The 18,348-nt window shown below is 36.0% G+C and overlaps 1 protein-coding gene across 2 annotated transcripts in view; it reads right to left on the reverse strand.

The window, feature by feature from the left end:
• Positions 1-18,348, reverse strand: part of Lrrc4c (leucine rich repeat containing 4C) — a 1,324,975-nt gene that overhangs the window by 1,090,838 nt on the left and 215,789 nt on the right. The window lies entirely within an intron of this gene.

Consider the following 18,348-nt stretch of genomic DNA (forward strand, 5'->3'; position numbering starts at 1 on the left):
AAAGGAAATGAATAAATTCCTTAAATAAAGACAAAATACAATAAAACTATGCAGAAATGAATAAAATTGTTCAGGACATAAAAATGGAAATAGAAACAAAGAAAACACAAACCGAAGTGATTCTGGAGATAGAAAAGATAGGTAAGCCAAAAAGAACTATGAACATAAGTACAGCCAACAGAATACAAGAGGTGAAAGAAAGAGTTTCAGGTAGAGAAGATACCATAAAAGAAATTGTTATATCATTCAAAGAAAATGTTAAACCTAAAAAGATCCTAACCTAAAACCTCCAGGAATCTGGCAAACTATGAAAGACCAAACCTAAGTTTTTGTTTTTTTTTTTTTTTTTATTACATATTTTCCTCAATTACATTTCCAATGCTATCCCAAAAGTCCCCCATACCGCCCCCCACTTCCCTACCCTCCCATTCCCATTCTTTTGGCCCTGGCATTCCCCTATATTGGGGCATATAAAGTTTGCAAGTCCAATGGGCCTCTCTTTCCAATGATGGCCGACTAGGCCATCTTTCGATACATATGCAGCTAGAGACAAGAGCTCCGGGGTACTGGTTAGTTCATCATGTTGTTCCAACTATAGGGTTGCAGATCCCATTAGCTCCTTGGGTACTTTCTCTAGCTTCTCCATTGGGAGCCCTGTGATACATCCAATAGCTGACTGTGATCATCCACTCCTGTGTTTGCTAGGCCCCTGCATAGTCTCACAAGAGACAGCTATCTTTGGGTCCTTTCAGTAAAATCTTGCTAGTGTATGCAATGGTGTCAGCGTTTAGAAGCTGATTATGGGATGGATCCCTGGATACGGCAGTCTCTAGATGGTCCATCCTTTCATCACAGCTCCAAACTTTGTCTCTGTAACTCCTTCCAGGGGTGTTTTGTTCCCAATTCTAAGAAGGGGCACAGTGTCCACATTTTGGTCTTCATTCTTCTTGAGTTTCATGCGTTTAGCAAATTGTATCTTATATCTTGGGTATCCTAAGTTTTGGGCTAATATCCACTTATCAGTGAATACATATTGTGTGAGTTCTTTTGTGATTGTGTTACTTCACTCAAGATGATCTTCCATGCTCATGGATTGGCAGGATCAACATTTTAAAAATGGCTATCTTGCCAAAAGCAATCTACAGATTCAATGCAATCCCCATCAAAATTCCAACTCAATTCTTCAACGAATTAGAAAGTGCAATCTGCAAATTCATCTGGAATAACAAAAAACCTAGGATAGCAAAAACTCTTCTCAAGGATAAAAGAACCTCTGGTGGAATCACCATGCCAGACCTAAAGCTTTACTACAGAGCAATTGTGATAAAAAAACTGCGTGGTACTGGTATAGTGACAGACAAATAGACCAATGGAATAGAATTGAAGACCCAGAAATGAACCCACACACCTACGGTCACTTGATCTTCGACAAGGGAGCTAAAACCATCCAGTGGAAGAAAGACAGCATTTTCAACAAATGGTGCTGGCACAACTGGTTGTTAACATGTAGAAGAATGCGAATCAATCCATTCCTATCTCCTTGTACTAAGGTCAAGTCTAAGTGGATCAAGGAACTTCACATAAAACCAGAGACACTGAAACTTATAGAGGAGAAAGTGGGGAAAAGCCTTGAAGATATGGGCACAGGGGAAAAATTCCTGAATAGAACAGTAATGGCTTGTGCTGTAAGATGGAGAATTGACAAGTGGGACCTCATGAAACTGCAAAGCTTCTGCAAGGCAAAAGACACCATCAATAAGACAAAAAAACCACCAACAGAATTGGAAAGGATCTTCACCTATCCTAAATCAGATAAGGGTCTAATATCCAATATATATAAGGAACTCAAGAAGGTGGACTCCAGAAAATCAAATAACCCCATTAAAAAATGGGGCTCAGAATTGAACAAAGAATTCTCACCTGAAGAATACCAGATGGCAGAGAAGCACCTGAAAAAATGTTCAACATCCTTAATCATCAGGGAAATGCAAATCAAAACAACCCTGAGATTCCACCTCACACCAGTCAGAATGGCTAAGATCAAAAATTCAGGTGACAGCAGATGCTGGCGGGGATGTGGAGAAAGAGGAACACTCCTCCATTGTTGGTGGGATTGCAAGCTTGTACAACCACTCTGGAAATCAGTCTGGCGGTTCCTCAGAAAATTGGACATAGTACTACCGGAGGGTCCAGCAATACCATTCCTGGGCATATATCCAGAAGATGTCCCAACCGGTAAGAAGGACACATGCTCTACTATGTTCATAGCAGCCTTATTTATAATAGCCAGAAGCTGGAAAGAACCCAGATGCCCCTAAACAGAGGAATGGATACAGAAATTATGGTACATTTACACAATGGAGTACTACTCAGCTATTAAAAAGAATGAATTTATGAAATTCCTAGCCAAATGGATAGACCTGGAGGGCATCATCTTGAGTGAGGTAACACAATCACAAAGGAACTCACACAATATGTATTCACTGATATGTGGATATTAGCCCAAAACTTAGGATACCCAAGATATAAGATACTCAAGAAGAATGAAGACCAAAGTGTGAACACTGTGCCCCTTCTTAGAATTGGGAACAAAACACCCATGGAAGGAGTTACAGAGACAAAGTTTGGAGCTGTGATGAAAGGATGGACCATCTAGAGACTGCCATATCCAGGGATCCATCCCATAATCAGCTTCTAAACACTGACACCATTGCATACACTAGCAAGATTTTGCTGAAAGGACCCAGATATAGCTCTCTCTTGTGAAACTATGCTGGGGCCAAACAAACAAAGAAGTGGATGCTCACTGTCAGCTATTGGATGGATCACAGGTCTCCCAATGGAGAAGCTACAGAAAGTACCCAAGGAGCTAAAGGATCTGCAACCCTATAGTTGGAACAACATGATGAACTAACCAGTACCCCGGAGCTCTTGTCTCTAGCTGCATATGTATCTAAAGATGGCCTAGTCGGTCATCACTGGAAAGAGAGGCCCATTGGACTTGCAAACTTTATATGCCCCAATACAGGGGAATGCCAGGGCCAAAAGAATGAGAATGGGTGGGTAGGGAAGTGGGGGGGGCGGTATGGGGGACTTTTGGGATAGCATTGGAAATGTAATTGAGGAAAATATGTAATAAAAAAAGAAATGTAAGTAATTAATACATTCAATAAAAATATAACTATCCTGAAATACAGCTTTACAGAAGATACAAGAAGAATGCTAACTCTTCCCAAGAAAACATGAGAAATAAACTCACACAAGTAAAACCAAAAGAAAGGAAGAACGCACACAATAATAATAATAATAATAATAATAATAATACCACCAACATAAAAATAACAGGAATTAACAATCATTGATCATTAATATCTCTTAACATCAATGGACTCTATTTCCCAATAAAAAGACACAGGCTAGGATAATGGATGTAAAAAACAGAATCTATCATTCTGCTTCATGCAAGAAACACACTTCAGTTTCAAAGATACTGATAGTAATGAGCCATCATATGAAAGAGCAGAAAAAGTTTTTCCAAACAAATTAATCCAAGAAACAAGTTGGAAAAGCCATTCTAATATCTAATAAAATAGACTTTCAACCAAAACTAATCAAAAGAAATGAGGACGGTCATCTCATACTCATCTAAGGGTAACTGTACCAAGAAGATATCTCAGTTCCCAAAACACAGGTACTCACATTTGTTAAAAAAAAAATTCTCTTCTAAAAATTAAATTACATATCGAATCCCACACATTAAAAGTGGGAGACATCAAAACCACACTCTCAGCAATAGACAGAAAGTAAAACAGATATGAAACTAACAGATTATTAGATATGAAAGTGACAGATGTTATGAATCAAATGGATCTAACAGATGTCTACAGAATATTCCACCCAAACACAAAAGAATATGCTTTCTTCTCAGTATCTCATGGAACCTTCTCCAAAATTCAAGATTTATCCTGTCATGAAACAAGTCTCACCAGATACAAGAAAATTTAAATAACACTCTTTATTTGGTCAGATCATGATGAATTAAAGTTAAACTTATACAACAATAGAAATAGCAGAATGCTTACAAATTCTTGCAAACTGAACAACTCTACTCAATGAAAACTGGATCAAGAAAGAAATAAAGAAAGACATTAAAGCCTTTCTAGAATTCAATGAAATGAAGGCATAACATATACTCAAACTTTTGGGACATTTAAAGCAGTGCTAAAAGGAATGTTCATGGCACCAAGTACTTTCTTACAGAAATTACTGTGATCTCATGCTAATGATGTAACAGCACACTCAATCCAATCATCTTTGGATCCAGAGTATTTTATCAATTTTCAGCACACACAAAAACAAATCTCCTGAGATAGTGATTATATGCGTCAATATGTGTAACAATAGTGTTTGAAATAAATAAAATTTCATGCATTGGATAGAAAATCAACAATTTCATATTTAGTTTCAACAAATAAATTTCAGCTCTCCTCATCTAAATCCAAATTTATCCTATATGATTGGGACAAGACTAGGAACCATCAAATGACAGAAAATACATTTTACAATTTATTTTCTTAGATGCTTAATAATAGGTATGATAAAACATTCATGTAGGTATTTCTGTAAGAACCTCTCTTTATTCTAAGATGATCCCTTCTGCAATAGTATTGCTGAATACCCATTGTGAGATTATTAGAAGCAGGCCCTGCCACAGGCAGCACTGAACATTTCAATGTTCTGCATCACAGAAATGCACATAGTTCACATTCTTAGAGAACCATGGGGCTTCTTTACCTAACATTGATGTTTTTAACAATAAAAACAAAATCTTTCTAGATTTTTTTCCTAGGGAGTTGTTGCTTGTGGATTAAGTTATTATCATCACGGATTTCTAAAGCGGTTGTACCAAGGAAGTAAAGTTGTCTCAGTCACATTTTCCTAAGGGATTTTCCAAGGTCATGTGATATCCATGACAGGAACTGTGTCATACAGTGAAGACATTTGGAATAAATCATCCTAGTTCTTAATAGATATGGAAAATTGCCTATTTTCTTAAATTTAAAGGCAAGGAAGAAGTAAGCCACCTCAAGCTGAATAGGGAATGCAAGTTGAAACATTATTAATCTCCCTAAGAATCTAGAAATCTTGGCACACATATTCCAGTCACTACATACACTCAGTGTCTGGAAGAACGGGCTATTTGGATACTTGCCACATGAAGGAAACATAACACAATAGATGGTCTTCCCTTGTTCGATGAATTACACTGTTCTCATGATTTTCCGTTGACCTTCAGAAAGCCCTGTGCCCTTTTCATCTAAAATGATACAAACTGCATGGTGCTGAAAAAGTAATTTTAGGATACTGTCAACTCATAAAAAGGTATACAGCAGTAACATGGTATTAAAAAAAAAACTGGCTGTGGTGGTGATTATGAATGTAAGGACCTCAGGGAAAATTAACAGATCTTGGTCTATTTATTTTAGGCAATAAATCATGCCCTAGGCAAATTAAGGCATATTGAAACTTGTTTAGTTAATGTATAGTCCATTGATCTTTTAGTCCTTGTGGATCTCTTTCAGTATTCATGTTTACAAGCCAGACAGCATGGCACATGTCAGGCAAAATTTGTATTCTAGACAGAATTGAGTTAGTAAAACAGAACATTAGGGGCATGACAGCTATTTTTTTTTTCCAAATTGGTATTTATTCACTTCTTTCAACCCAATGGGAAATACTGAGAGGAAAGCACAAGGGAATACTTCACTTCATGTCTCCCTAAAGATGACTCCTTTTCTTGCTAGATCGCAAATTAAAGCAAGGATTGGATAATTTTGCTCAGTCCCAGTGTGTACCCTATAGGAGTCTGAGTCAGGTACTTCCATTGGTAAGACTAGGCCATTCCAAAAACTAAATTTAGGTAGCCAATAGATTTTTGCTTCTCATATGAAGCAAAACAAAAGGTATTATCAAATATATTATAGTGTAGGCCAAATGTCAGAAAAACAAAAGCATTGGCTTTTTTGGGGGGGATTTCTTTTAATAAGAAGCAGGGAAGAGAAGGAATTAGATTCTGAAGCTCTGACTTGATAAAATATACCCTAAGGTAAAGAGATTCTGAACTGTACTGTAATAGAAAGCACTTTGAGCTTCAAAAGGCTGGTTTTGAATACCTGTTTTCCCATCCAAGACATTCTCATGTTCCACAGGAATGCTGAACAGTTGCCAACATGGCTTCATGGGTCAGTCATTATAGTAAAAAACATAACCAAGTACTGTGCACAGACTATCAGTCAATGAATAAATGAATGAATGAATGAATGAATGAATGAATAAGTCAGTCAGTCAGTCAGTCAGTCAGTCAGTCAGTCAATCCAGGAAAATGTGCAATCTTACCCAGTAAGTTCCTTAAGACAAGAAATACACAGTTGTTGACAGTCTCCTGAATAGCTTCCAAAATCAGTAAACCAATCAGTTGCTCCCTAATGCTATGAGTATGGGTATACTAAATGATAAGTATACAATTTAGTCAACCATTCCAATCATTTAGTCAACCATTCAGTGGTGTATAGGCCTACTATGATGTACCATGCTCCACCTGGACAGTTCATTTAGTCAGAAGTCCAAGGAAATATTTGGGAAAACCAAGAGATTTTGCTGAAAGGACCCTGATATAGCTGTCTCTTGTGAGGCTAGGCCAGTGCAAGGAAAATACAGAAGTGGATGCTCGCAGTCATCTATTGGATGGAACACAGGGCCCCCAATGGAGGAGCTAGAGAAAGTAGCCAAGTTGCTGAAGGTGTCTGCAACCCTATAAGTGGAGCAACAATGTGCACTAATCAGTACCCCCCAGAGCTCATGTCTCTAGCTGCATATGTAGCAGAAGATGGCCTAGTCAGCCATCATTGGGAAGAGAGGTCCCTTGGTCTTGCAAACTTTATATGCCCCAGTACAGGGGAACACCAGGACCAAGAAGTGGGAGTGGGTGGGTAGGGGAGCAGGGCAGAGGGAAGGTATAGGAGACTTCTGGGATAGCATTTGAAATGTAAATGAAGAAAATATCTAATAAAAAATTTGAAAAAAGGGGAGAAATTAGTAGAAACCAAGTGCTACTGATAACAAAATAAGTGGCATGTATCCGTGAATTTAATTCAGCCATAGAAATACACACACACACACACACACACACACACACACACACATTTATAATATATAAGTGTGTGTGTGTGTGTGTGTGTGTGTGTGTGTGTGTGTTATTCATTACAGATGTCTCAGTGGGCAAAGGCACTTGGTGTTCAAGCTGGATGATCTCTGTTTGAGTCCCCAGGAACTAAGTTGGAAGGAAAGAAGAGACTCTCTAAAGTTCTAAAACTGTCTTTTGACTTCCAGAAGTCCACCAATTTCCCATAGACATACACCATACACAATCAGACATACCCACACATCCATGAACAAATAATAAACAAAATTTTAAATTAAAAGAAAAGAAAAAATAGTTGCTCCCTTTGTACACAACAGATAATTGTTTTACTACCACGGAACTGACAAATTTCCTATTGTATGTCTTGTTTCACCTGAAAGAAAACTTGAGAAAGTCTTTTTTTATATTACCCTTAAAATTGTATAGAGTTTTATCCTCCAGGTCAAAAAAATCTTACATAACAGAAATTCTCTTGATGTAGTAAAACAAGATATAGGAAGGCATTTTCAACTTTACAATAGAAGATTATATATTATATACTATATCACGAACTTTTAAGTTCAAATTATTATATCATCATATGTTGACATGACAGACAAAACAGTATCATGTACACTCAATTTATTCTAATCCAGTTCAAATAACCAAAAAAGCAGAAAAATTCTCCAACATAATGTATTATGCTATATGGTCTAATAATAGAAGAATAAGTAGAAAACAATAAACTATAAACACTTAAAGTTCAACATATAATATATTGATGTAATAGTTAGAAAATAATAAAAACAGTATTGCCACCAGCTTTAGATGCAAGCATATTAACAACAGGCAAGTGAAGCTATGGTTAGTTTAGGAAAGTGCAATGTAGGGGCTATTTCTAATTGTCACATATGACAGCGACAAAGTTGTGGGTCACAGCTAGATTAGTGACAAAAGAAAATTAGTTATCTTCTCCAGCTTACAGGGTTTGCCAAAAACAGGGAAGTACATTTTTGAGTTTTTCTGGCAGTGGGTTCAGATGTGCCCCTTCTTTTTCTTTTTTGTCTTCTCCTCCTTTTTCTTGTCAGTCCTTTTGCTGGTGAAACACGAAACCGGGAGAACCATAAGAGCACAAGTGAGCTGGGAATTGGGTGATGCATTTGGAAGATAGGCAGAAGAATTTGAGTTGTCAATCTAAACTTTTCCCAAACATATCTTTCTGCTGCTGCATCTATGACAGGCTGATATATTTATTCTTGCCATTGACCTCACATTCACACCACCTCTGCCTTCACTCTTCACAGGAAACTTTACTCATCTTCTTACAGAGTCAAGCAGTCATACCAGTCTCAAAAGAAGTGTGAAAACTATGAGTTGCCTTCCTTCTTTCTAATGCTAAATAAATGTGTATAAATGTGTTCACAGTTCATTTGTGTGGCTAAATATTTTCATTATTTAGAAAAAAATGAGGAAAGCCATATGGGGTGGTAATACATAAATCAGAAAACAAAACTTCTAGATTAGTTTGTGAAGAATGAATAAATCAGTGCCTAAAAATAAACTACTGGACACAGACTTCAATATATGATGCTGGCATGTGATAGCTGAGTTTCCATGACAACTTTGTCATTGATATACAAAACACTGAAGTAGAGAGGGAATAATCACTTGAGGAATAAACAAACTTTGAGCAAGTGTTAAAGGAAGATTATTATTATTATTATTGTTATTTAATCTTTTTTTACAGTCCAGTTGTCATCCTCCTCCTCTTCCATCCTCTGACTGTTCCTCATCCCCCATTTCCTTCCCTGTCTTCAAGAGGATGTCCCCACCTGACCTACCCTCACCTTCTCTGAATCTATAAGCCAGCCCCAATTAAATGTTGTCCATATAAGAGTTCCATTTGCCATGATGCCTGTTTATAACAGTAAATCCTTAACTAAGACAGCCTCTATTACTATAATTCTAATATCCAGGCATATGCTTCTTAAAGAAAAGATGAGAATTGTCTTCCAAATGTTCTGGTGTACTCAAACAGAAATATCAACACAGAATGATACCCTTAATTACCTAAAGCAACCTCATAACTATCTATCTCAAAATCAAAGTCCATATTCTGCATGCTTTACTGAGATAGCATCTAAAAACAAAACAAAAAAAATGTCCAATGATGATTTTATTTCCAAAACTAAAATACAAGCTGATGGGTCAAATGGAAATGTTCATGCCAATTGTGTTGTAAAAAAAAGTTATACAAGTAAAATACATTCTTGTTATTTAAGGGAAAGTTCATAGATAAAAGTTGACATCTTATTTAAAAGATGTAAATCACAGGATGCAAATGTGTTTTAAAATGTGGACATATATATTTTAAAATTTTAAATTAAATCAGAGATGGGCTCCAGTGGGTTTGTAATGAAAGTAGCAAATGTATCTAATTTCTGATAGCTGATTTGAGGCAGTCTTTGAATTTGTAGCCTAAGCACAGTATGATCAAAAGGGCATATCTGTTGGACAGCAATCATTTTAAAATAAGTTTTACACTGAGAAAGCTATGAACATTAATTTAAATATTTCTGTAATTACTTACATATTACAACTGTAAATTGAATAGTTCAAGAAATTAAGCAATTTGCAGTGTACAATATTTTATCTACTATTATACTAAAGAATATTTGCTGACCACTACCTATATTATGAACATGTCAAAAATATAAACATATAAAGGTGGGTTTATAATATTATAATGGTGGTAATGTTGAATTTATTCTAAAAATATGCTTCCATAAAATAGACTGAATGCCTGGACAATATTGGGGTTTCCTGGTTTTGAAGTACTAAAACATCACAATCATGTCCTCTTCTAATTCATTTCAGGCTATTCTACTTAAAGCTAAAAAGACAAAATTATTTGTATGTCCAAGCAATGGTCTGTGATCCAGGTTAAAAACAAAAGACATTCTTACAAAATTAATACTATTTTGTAGTGTTGATACCAAATGCTTTCTCAGTTTTCTATGTGGCTTGAAAAAGACACACCAGGCTTCTTGAATTATTTCATAAATAGCCATATGCATCCCCATTCACAAGGACAATTATCAAGAATGAGAAAAGAGGGAGATAACAGTCTTGCTGGAAATGTGGCTCTCGCAGGAGCCACCTGACACGTAGGTACTTCCTTTCAAACCTGGGAATTTAAGTGCAGGCCTTAGGGAGATTATTACATGGTATTTTATCAGCATTTTTCTTCTTTAGTTGCTTTCTTATCACATTATTTTAACATATTACATTGAGCCTTAGCACCATGTTTCTTAATATGCTTCCTAATAAACTGACTGATAAAGCAGCAGCCGCAACAAAATCTCACTTACCAAATCTCCAGCATTTCAGATATTCAAGAGTTCACATGTGGAAAGTCATGGAGCTCCTTTCTGCACCCCCAAAGATGGTGTCAGCACTACTTGTATTAAAAGTGAAATCACAAGTTCTTTCAGAATAAGGGAACACAGCCATTTTGGCAGTACCCAACACAACTGATCTCCATACATTATTATTGATTTTTATAAATAACTTCAAAATGAATTACCTAGAATATATGATTTATACTTAAAACCGTTGATCATGTATCATCTATCTTCTATGGACTTGGGAGAAGGGGTCATGTTATCAGTTTTCCACAAAACAAAACAAACAAAAACACTCTAACTTTGAGTCTTATTATTACTTTAACTTGATCAAATTATTCTCTGCTAGTTTCTGGAAAGGAAAATGGAAAAATCTTATGTAAGAGTAGAAGACTGGTACGTGAAATTTAATCTAAGATTGGCACTCAGGCAATAGTTAACTTTTGACAGGGCACATGAAAGTACCTTCTAATTAAGTCAAGTGTATTAGCCAACATATAGGAGGTATTCTATTTTCCTTTTGAATCCTATGGTAAAAACAACAGAGAGGTGGAGGAAGCACTTATTTGACTTAGAATTAAGATCACAGGAATTCAAATACCTGGTCACATTACATATTCAGTCAAGACACAATAGGAACTAATGGTACTGCTTCTTGCTTCTGTGCTACTCAGCTAACCTTATTCAGTTGGACACAGTGTTGGGCCCCAGCCTAGGGAATAGTGCTGTCTTTGTGAGCAAAGTTAATTAACAATTAAGAAAATAACCCTACAGACAGTTTCACGGACCAACCTGATAAAAAAAATTCATTTGAGACTCTCTTCATAGGTGATTCTAGGCTTTTACATTTTTACATTTAAATTTAACCATTACTACAGGGAATAAAAATATAATTGTTCTGTAAAGGTCTGTGATGTCTATGAAACAATATTAAATTTTGACGAAAGGCATTTCTCTTAGTAAATAAAGTAAAGATTTTGCAAAGTAAGGAGACAGAAACGAAATGGGTAAAAAAATTTTCAACTATGAAAAACACAGATGAATATCTAGATTCTATTTAAAAAACCTAAACACAAACAACCTCGTGTATAAAATACAAGAAAAACAAACTATTCTATTAGTAAATTTACAAATGAAATCAACACATAATTCTCAAAGAAGGAAATACAACTGGTCAAAAATATATATGAAATAAAAATGTTCAACAACCCCCAGGCCTTGGGGTAATGTAAGACAAAGCTGCATGAAATTTCATCTCAATATAGTCAGAATTACTATCACTGAGAAAATAAATAAAAGTGGATGCTGGCTGTAGATAGGAAGGAAGAAATATACTTCCTTATTATATACTTCTTGTTTACATACTGCTGTCAAGAATGTAAATTAACACAGAAGTATAGAAGTAATGTATTTCTTCAAACAACTCAATATTGACCCCCCTATTTGTTCCAGCTATAACACTCCTACATATACATGGGAAGAAAATTATGTCAACATATCACAGGAACATTTGTACAGCTATTCACAATAGCTAATATATAGAATAAGCCTAAATACCCATCAACATATGAGCAGATAAAAATGTTTTACACACACACACGCAAACACAGGCACCCAGTGTGTATGCAGATAGATAGATAGATAGATAGATAGATAGATAGATAGATAGATAGATAGATAGACAGATATACAAATAGATAAATAGAGGTAGATACAATCTCTAATGGGAGATTTGTTCAAAAACAAAATAAAGTTATGCACTTGTATGAAAATTAGTGGAATTAGTTATTAGTATAAGTAAAATGAACCAGAGTCAGAAAGCCACATATTTTCTGCTTCTTCAGAGAGCACTTAGGTTTTAAGCATACATATAATATAATTTTATGAGCATATATGGCATGAAAACAGAAGGCACCATTTGAGTAGTATATCAGAATTGGCAGGAGGGACAGCATAAGTCTTTCTGTTTGATAGACGTAGAACACTAAGGTCATCAAGATGTGTGTGATAAGGTTCCAGTATCTTGGCTTCCTGTCTTCCTCCTGGTCTGCTAACATCAACATGTAAAATGTAAAGTAGACTTTAGGAAACTAAAGGCTCTGTTTTTTCATTTAAATTTTTCCTTATTTTATACAGTGATTGACTTTACAGACACTCCATGATATTAAGAGAATTTTAAAAGAATTGACAAGATAAATCACATGATGACCAACAATTTTCAAATAAAATAAATGAATACATCATTATTTTAAGGAGAATTTTATGATTATTTGGACTGTCCTTTTTATAGCCACTGTAATAGCACTATGTATTCAAAAATGAATGATACAGCAGAGACAGAGGGAATGGACAACCAATGACAGGCTGAAACTGAGACCCATAGGCAAGAGCCAATCCCTGATGCTATTTATGATACTCTGTTATGAAGATGGCCTAATCGGCCAGCAATGGGATGAGAAGCCCATGGTCTTGTGAAGGGGAATGCCAGGGCCAGGAATCAGGAGTGGGTAGATTGGGGAGCAGGGCGAGGGGAGGGTATAGGGGGCTTTGGGGATAGCATTTAAAATGTAAATGAGGAAAATATCTAATAAAAATTTTAAAAATTGATATTCTGTTATATTTTAAGAAAGAAGGCTAGCATAACTGTCCTCTGAGAGGCTCCACTCATCAGTCAAAAGAAAGAAATGAAGAGACCCACAGCAAAATATGAGAAAGATCTTGAGGATTCTTGTGGAATAGTTGGGGAAGGACTGAGGGACAGAAGAGGATGGAGACTCCACGAGAAGACCAACAGAGTTGACTAACCTGGACCCTTATGGGCTCCTAGAGAATAAACCACTAACTAAATAGCAAACATGGCCTGGACACAGTGCCCCACACATATGTGTAGCACATGTGCAGCTTGGTCTTCATGTGGATACCCCAACAACTGAAGAGGGGGCTGCCCCTCAATTTGTTGCCTTCCTGAAGATCCAGTCCCTTTAACTGGTCTTCCTTGTCTGTCCTCAGTAGGAGAATGACTTGATGTATCAGGAGGTGGTGGTGTGTCTTACTTAGGGTTGTGTTGCTTTGACCAGACACCATGACCAAGGCAACTCTTATAAGGACACTTAATTGGAGCTGACTTGCAGGTACAGGGGTTCAGTACATTATCATCAAGGTAGGAGAAGAGCAGCCTCCAGGCAGACAAGGTGCAGGAGGAGCTGAGAATTCTACAATTTCATCTGGAGACTGCTAGGAAAATACTGACTTCCAAGCTGCTAGGGTGAGGTTCTTAAGCCCACACCCACAGTGACATGCCTATCCTTACAAGGCCACACTTCCTAATTGTGCCATTCCCTGGGCCAAGCATTTACAAACCATCACATGGGGCGATACCTAGAGGGGACTCCCCATTCTCATATCAGAATGGGAAGAGTGGATGGGAGCAGGATCTGTGTGAGAGGATATTAGGACAAGAGGGGAGGTTCATATTGGTATGTAAAGTAAATAAACAATAAATTTTAAAAATTCACACATATACATTTACATTTACATATACATCATATACATCTACGTATACATATACATTTCTACTAACTTTGAGGATGTCAAACCAAAGTTCAAAAGTGTATTTATGATATTTATCCACACAAACAATAGTAAATCCCACTGTGCCACAGAACACTGAGCTGGGTAAAATGGATATCTTCGGTGGCTGCAGAAGCAAGGTTAGGGGAAAAGATCATCACTAGGGAGTCCTGATCAAGTCAATAATTTTTCCTTCAAAACAGAAGCAAACATATTCCTTGCGGATGTTCACTGAGTGGAACATTAAGCCAGAAATCTAATCAAATTTAGTTAAACATCAACAAACAAACCAAAAAACCCAGAACTACTGTGAGACTTATAAGGAAATATAGAAAGAGAAAAGAGGAGAAACCTCAGACTTCCAGAAATAGCAACTTCATGGTTTCCTTATCTGTGTAATAAAATCATCCATGGCATTCTACTTTTTAAATAAAGACTCAATTCAGAACCAAGCCTTCCCTGGCTCATAGAAAAGAGCTAAACCTTTTCTTCCAAGGTCTCCAAATGTGCTAGTTTCAATTGAGTTCCTGAAAATAGCATCCCATATTGTTTCTGAAATCAGTGAAGTAGCAGGTCCAGGCTTATTCTTAGCTATTTTTAAATTAATTATGTTCTGTAACAGTCACTTGCTTTCAAACACAATTCTTGCTGGGTGGTCTATACTACTTAATGCCTATGAAAATACCTAGTGCTATTTGATTCTTTGGCTATTTCATATAATGAACAGGGGAAGAGCTCAAGCAAAGGATTATAAATCTTCATCTTCTTGTGCTATCACAGAAATAGGACTTCAGTGCTGACATGAAAGGTGTTCAGTGTTGCTTTAATCTTCTCCATATTATCATGAATTTACCAACATCACCAGTACTGACAACTTATCTCGAGGAAATACATAGATAGCATGATATTTATGAAGTGTGACTAATATTTTAATTAACCGAAACAGATAGTCTATGATATAGGTTTTAGATGTCTAATTTTTCTAAGTCATAGTACTTTTATAGGTAGATAAAACAAATCTCATCATTACTGAATTTTCAGAAATTAATTTTTTTATCTGGTTCCCTTTACACTTTATGTTTTGTGGATATTGGTCCACATAAACCCAGAAAAAAAATAGCCTTCATTCCTCCCGAATTTTTTTTTCTTTTATGGACAAATAGAATTTTTTCAAGGAACAAGAAATGCAAACTTTTGAACTACTATTTATTGCATTTACTTATGAAGAATAAGTAAATAAGATCATCACTAGGGAGTCCTGATCAAGTCAATAATTTTTCCTTCAAAACAGAAGCAAACATATTCCTTGCGGATGTTCACTGAGTGGAACATTAAGCCAGAAATCTAATCAAATTTAGTTAAACATCAACAAACAAACAAACCAAAAAACCCAGAACTACTGTGAGACTTATAAGGAAATATAGAAAGAGAAAAGAGGAGAAACCTCAGACTTCCAGAAATAGCAACTTCATGGTTTCCTTATCTGTGTAATAAAATCATCCACCTGATAGCAATCAAAGTGAAACAGACAAATTTAAATATCAATGAAATTTGATTAGGTGAATTTTTTTGTATTTTTAATATATTTTTCTCAGTAATTCATTCTTAAAGACAAAGATGGAAAAGGAAAATATTTATCTGATTTTAAAATCCTCTTAATGCAATTTGAAGCCCTTAATTTAAGGCTCACACAGCAAAATGCAAATAACTGACTTCTGGTGCCAGCACCAGTGTCCCCATCAGAGCTTTCAGGAAAAAGGCTCCCTTCTCTTGTTTTTTGTTTTTTTTTTTTTTTTTTTTTTTTTTCTGTGCTTAATAATGAATCAATTTAGGCAAGTGCACTACCAAATGAAAAAGAATTGATAAAAAATATGTGCATGCTGTTCTGTTGGTTCAAGTCGAATTTTACCACTTGGGAAAGAAAGTGGTTTACTCTTTCTGCTCAGCAGTATAAGTGTTGTAGAGAGCAATATATGAAACAGTCCAAGTAAACAATCCACAAAGGCTAATCCACTCAGCACATATTGGGCTGGATGTAAAATTCCATTTACCCTTGGCTTTCAGTCCATATTGCCTTCAGCACATAAAATGGAAGCTTTCTCTCTTTGCAGACAACACACTTAGACGGAAAAACTGATGAGATGAGCCTTGTGCTAAAATGACCAAGTTAATTAGAACAAATCTATACCCTCTGTTTAAAAAGATTCATTTATTTTTATTTTATGTGTCTAAGTGGTTTGCCTACATATTTATACAATGCCTGCAGACTATGACTATGGAAGAGGGAGGAGTCAGAACCACTGGTATTGATGTTAACAGAAAATAGTGAGCTGTCATGTGGCTGCTGGAGATCCAGTCAGGGCCCTAGGTAAGTACATCAAGCTAACCAATGAGCCATCTCTCCAGCTCTTCCATAGCCTTTTAAAAGGGCTTTCTGTCTTATATGCATGTGAACCCGGATATGGGATTGTCCCTATGATCACACATATGCAGGATGTTTTTCTCTGACTTGCTAGGTAATAGAAGAACTAATACTTTTCAGGGTTCACTAGCATAATGAAAAGAATGCAGGTTACTTTCAAATAAGGTAAGCACGCCCTGTCCACAAGGAAAGTGCACTCTTGTGCTCAGTAAATAAAGAGGAATGTCATTAATGTTGGAATTTGGGGAATGTTGAAAATAGAATTAGTACAAATAAAGAGCCTGGTATAAAGCCTACTGTTCAACAAATGGTTGCAACTCTGATGGTTTTATAGATTATAGGTGATTTGGCCATGACAAAAATTCACTCAGAATCTCCCAAAATCCCTTCCAGATTTTACAAAAGTGTGTAAAAAAATTTCTGCCTTTCCTAGAAAAGATGCAGGACATAACTGAAGACATATTCTAAAGATTTTAGGGTTTTGATGCTCCCTTTCTTTTTGTATGACTAGGGTATGTTACCTAATACACAAGATCTTGTTTACTTTAGAAAAAAAAATAGAAATAATACCACCACTGGCCCTTCTAGAAGATAACAAACAACCAAGTGGTTGCAACTAATATAAAGATCCATATTTTAAAATATTAACATTAGTATGAGTGGTATTAATAAAATGATTCACAGATACTACTTGCTAAAATGTGTTATTTTGTTGATATGCCTTTGTCTTGTTCTGGTTTTGTTATTGCTACTAGGGGTTGTTTGCTTATAGTACTACAGATTAACCCCTGGTCCCCATATATGCAGATGGCTATTGTATCCATTGTCTCTTTGTTAAATAGTGAGATATATTCTAAATAAATTAGCCTTGAGCTTGCTTTTTAACACAGGGTGACCTTGAACTTGAACTCCTCCTGCCTCAGTTTCCAAAGTAGCTGCCATTTCAGTCACATGAGAACCAATCCAGGAGATGCTGTGTTCATACATTTCCCAGTTCTGCTCCAGGCTGGTAGTTCTTGTAAGGTGGTTCAGCTCTTGCCTTTTCCATATGACCAGGCAGGTGTGATTATCTCTGTAATTGACATCATTCTAATAACCAGTGATTTCTTAAACTGCCCTAAATTAAATACCTTTAGTTTTTGTTTTAAATCTATTCAAAACAAAGTGAAGGCAAATTATCTTAAAAATCCCTACAGTTGTTTGAGGCTCTCTATGCTCTGAAGTCTCACTCCCAGTCTTATTAATAACATTCATTAAACTTCTCACCTCCTATCAGTAGGCCATGCCCCAAACAGAACTCAAATGAGACTTCAGTCTCTGCTGACAGTTTGACTGTGACATTGTGAGAGCCTAAGAATAAGGATTAAGTTTTATCAAGCATGATTACTGACCTAGAGAAATCATGAGAAAGAACAGCTTCTAAGCCTAGGAATCTATGTCTTCTCTCTCTCTCTCTCTCTCTCCCTATCCCTCTCTCCAATATCAGCAATATCAGTAATACATTTATATATGCACCATTTATCTGTCATTGATTCTTGTTTTACAAAATCAGATTTCTTTTATTTTTCCAGTGATATGTTTTCTATATTTAATTATCAAATTTTCCACTCCCCTTTCCTCTTTTCAACTCTTCTCATAGACCTTTCCTCCAATCTCCTCCATCGCCCCTTAGTTTTCCTAAAGTCCATGGCCTCTTCTTTTGGGTCATTATGGTTATCTTTATGCAAAAATATATTTCTAAAATCCATTTACTGTGCTTATGTGTAAATGAT

The sequence above is a fragment of the Mus caroli genome, unplaced genomic scaffold (assembly GCF_978045245.1).
Source record: "Mus caroli unplaced genomic scaffold, Mus_caroli_1 scaffold_2, whole genome shotgun sequence".
Lineage (NCBI taxonomy): Eukaryota > Metazoa > Chordata > Mammalia > Rodentia > Muridae > Mus > Mus caroli.